Below are 4,378 nucleotides of genomic sequence, written 5' to 3'. Positions count from 1 at the left end.
CCTATATATATATATATATATATATATATATATATATAACTTCTACTGACCTTTCAAATGTTGAAAAGGCTAGGCAAATTGTAAATTTACATATATCTATAAAAATGATATATATATCAATACAACCTATGAATTCTATAAAATGTGAGCAAAGGGGTATTTTAGACATTTATCCACGGAGAAGACATTCAAAACAGAATCTTTCAAACAAAACAACTGTTTCTGGAATAGCACCTTTTAAACAGTAGATTTTTCACAGCAACGTTTGAACTGAAATTTCATGCAATCACAGTTGTCCCAAATGCACCCTTAAACAAACCCACTCAACCAATTACGTGAGCAGAAAAAAAAAATTAAATAAAAATAAGTTCATAAATATGAGAAAGTGCCATTTTAATGCCCGTGACAAGGCTCAAAATTTAATATAGTTATGTAATTTTATTTTTATTTTTTAATATTTTAAATTTTCTTTGAATCATGCATGATGGACATCTTCATCAAGATTCATAAAAAAAAGAAAAATTATAATGAAGATCTTAGAAATCTCTTCATTTATTAAGTAGCCAACTTGATATCTTTCCCTTCAAGTTTTTTCCTTCAAAATGAAAAACTTGTGAGAATCTTTTTGCTTATAATTAGGGACCAAAAATGTAATGAATACTCTCTTTATTTTGCTTAAAGCTTGGTAGCTTTAAGCTTTGCTGATCTTTAATAAGATTTGATACTTATCTTAATTCCCATTATTCATATTTGACTTGAGCCTTAAATCACTCCAAACCAAACAAGATTAGGACCCAATCATGTTATCTACTTCTTAACCCCTATTTAAACTAACACTTAACAAGAATATTCAACTATTCATATCACCTAAAACTCATTCTCTAAAGCCATCTTTCAAATCAGCAAAAATTAGCTGAATTTGAACTAGTTTTGATATCTTAACCATTATATCTACTTTTTAACCCCTATTTAAACTAACACTTACAAGAATTCTTTTTTTCATATAATTAAATCCCGCTTGAGTTAATTTCTTCTGGGTGTGGCCTCTAGTTTCATTCTCTAATGTCTTGGCCCCAATATGGTATTTTGGTTGAATTATTGTTGGATGATTTCTAATGGTTTCTGTTTTAAATGCTACTTTTGGTTATAGAGGCTACCTTTTTTCTCCAGATTAGCATTTTTATAACAATCAAAACAGAATTGATTTGTCTCTTTCTTCATGGCATTCGATTTCCTTTTGGCTATTTTTTTCACTTGTTAGTTCCTTTGCTGGGATGATTTTTTTTTAGTTTTTTTTTGGAAAGATGTTGCTATGCTTTTGTCAGACTTAGTTGGAGTTTGGAAGCTTATGTATGATTTTGATTGTATGTATAGGGAAACATAAGCTTCTTTAGGAATCCTTCTTCTATTACTCACAATGTAGCAAGATCAATTTTATGGTAAATTCTTCTTTCTTTATATCAATTGCAGTCTACCAAGTCGGTTACCTCTCAATTTGAAATTTATTTTGTTGGCAATTGTTTGCAATATTCACTTTTGGAAGCTATGGCTAGGCTGCATACGGTAATCCACAATGTAGCAAGATAAATTTCGTGGTGTATTCTTCTTTCTTTATATCAATTGTAGTCTACCCAATGGGTTAAATTTAAGTTTGGAATTAATTTGTTGGAATTTGTTTGTAGACTTCGCTTTTGGATGCTATGGCCAGGCTCTATATGTTGATAGTTATCTTCTCAACCAACATCAGTATGATTTTCACATGTAATCCAACAATGTATGTCAGCCTTTCTAGAGAAATTAGTAAATGTTTTACGTGATTGTTGCTATTGGATGGAACCAAATAATTAGAGTGTCAATAATTAAACCGATTTATCAACTTGACCTGAACTCGACTAAAAAAATTGGGTTTGGGTTGACCGAAATAATTTTCGAGTTGGATTCAATTAAAAATGCTGGCATGTTAAAATTTTTGCATCAGGTTCGGGTAAGTGAACTCGACTAAAAAAATTGGGTTTGGGTTGACCAAAATAATTTTCGAGTTAGATTCAATTAAGAATGTTGGCATGTTAAAATTTTTGCATCAGGTTCGGGTAAGCTCGATAACCTAAAATTGAACCCCAACCTAAAATTAACTTGAGATTGACTCAAAATAGAGCCGAATTTAACTAGAATAACTATTATGCCTTATGTTTAACTAGTTATACAAGTCAAGTTCGGGTTAGCGGGTTAAAGGCGAGTTGAACTCGGATTGGACTTTCAGGCCCATTAATATTTAGGTCTCATATAATTACAAAATTTAAGTTGCATTAGGCTAAGTAGCCTATCACTAACCTTTTGAAGGGCGTTCTTAGTTTTTTTAGTATCACAATTTTATACTTATTATCTCATTAAGTTTTAACCTTTTTTGTGGAAAACCTCATTCTTATTCCTATTTTGTATTTTTTTTCTATATAGAATTGGGCAAAACCATCATCATCCCCCCTCCCTCACAAGCAAGCAAACCTTTTATAGTTGTGAATAACATCCATTATATATTTCCTCGTATGGGGTTGAGGATGAACTCGTCAAAACTTCATAGGGAGATACAAACATATAACCACATATAACACATTGACGTTGACTTCCAACATATTGGTTATACATAAAGTTAGTGATGAGAAAAAATAATAAAATACACCTTATATGACATTTAGCCAACTCTTGACTGATGACTTTCCATATATGGGTTAACAATGAACTTAAATTATGTGTGCACACACGCGTGTTTTATAGATGAAGATAGTGATAAGTTTTCTCGTATAGGTTGAGGGTGGAGCTGCCATAAATAATGTGAAGCAAAACTACCAAAACAAAAAGGTATTTCTGCATATGGGGTGCGAACAAAGTGAATGTAAATGTTTCGCATATGGACAAAAACAATGTAATCAAAAGAAATCAAACTAGGAGATGCGAAGAAAAGTAACTCCTATATAATATGTTGAGTTTACCTTTCATGTATGGGTTTTGAACGAAGTCAATCATGCCTTTCTCATATGAGTTAAGGATGGATCACCAAAAGAAACCAAGTTCGAAAATTGTAGTCAAATGGCATCATGTACGATACACCAAGTTAAATTTTCACAGATGGGCCATGAACAAAGTCAACAAAAACTTCCAATATACGATGTGGATGAAGTCACCAAAAAGAAATCAAACCAAAAAAGTGGAGGCGTATCATACTCTGTGATATGCTAAGTTAACTTTTCACATATGGATCGTAAATGAAGTCAATGATGAATTTTCTTATATGGGTTGAAATCTAATTCATCAAAAAGGATTAAACAATAAAATTTAATAATTTTATATCTACTAAGAGTACAAGTTGTACAAGAATTAGAAGTGTAAAGCATAATGAAAAGGCCATTCTAGACAAAAATAGGACTAGAAATGTTAGACCTGGCGAGTATGCCAGGCTAGAAATGCTAGAAGAAAGGTTAAAAATGTAGAGTCTGCCAAGCCAGACAAAGCTAGATGAAGGCTAAGAAATGTAACTTGGTCATTATGGCAAAGTGAGTAAAGCTAGAATAAAAAATGAAAATACAACTTATGACGAGTATTCCAAGCAAGACAAAATTCAAAAAAATATTGAACTTTAAGCTTGTCATGTATGCCAAGCTAGACGAAGTTTTAAGAAGGAATTAAAAAGTCACACCTAGAAGAAGCAATGCATTTTCTTTCAAGTAATGAAAAATATTTTTTGAGGAGATGAATATGATTATTAATGAATGTGATAAGTAGGAATGTCATCAAAAGATACGAAATAAATTTACGTAAATATAGTTTAAGTATTATACTTTGAAAAGTGAAAGTTGCATTTATAAAATTGTTGGGCATGATGTTAAATTTATAATGATTTTCATGTGCTTAAAAGGAGATTTTTTTGATGTCGTTGATGGCCATGCAGACTTGATGGAAGCTAGCGCGCGTCCATTGGACACCCAGGACAAGGTCCACTCCTTGATAGGTTGGGCATAAAAGTTGAGTTTGAATTACAAGCCTTGGAGTTGGAAGGATTGTTTGATAGATTTGGTATCGCAAAAAATAAAAATCAACTTTTACTAGAGTTTGCATAAGCTTGGCAAGTTCACTGCAAAAATTGTGATATTTTGAAGGACCAAATTGATTGATGATAGTGAGGAGCAAGGTAAAAGAAGTTAAAGCACCTGTGTATTTGGAGTTATTTTTATTTTGCTTTTATTTTGTATTTAATTTTATTATATTTTTACATGTTTTTAATTTTGAACTTTAAAAAACTTATTTTTAAATCCATTAAAAAAAAACTTATTTTTATTACAACAAATTAAATATAGAGATGTATACACACACACACACACACACA

The sequence above is a fragment of the Phalaenopsis equestris genome, unplaced genomic scaffold (assembly GCF_001263595.1).
Source record: "Phalaenopsis equestris unplaced genomic scaffold, ASM126359v1 Scaffold000869, whole genome shotgun sequence".
Taxonomy (NCBI): Eukaryota; Viridiplantae; Streptophyta; class Magnoliopsida; order Asparagales; family Orchidaceae; genus Phalaenopsis; species Phalaenopsis equestris.
The sequence above is the reverse complement of the archived record's forward strand: the minus strand, read 5'-3'. Positions refer to the sequence as shown.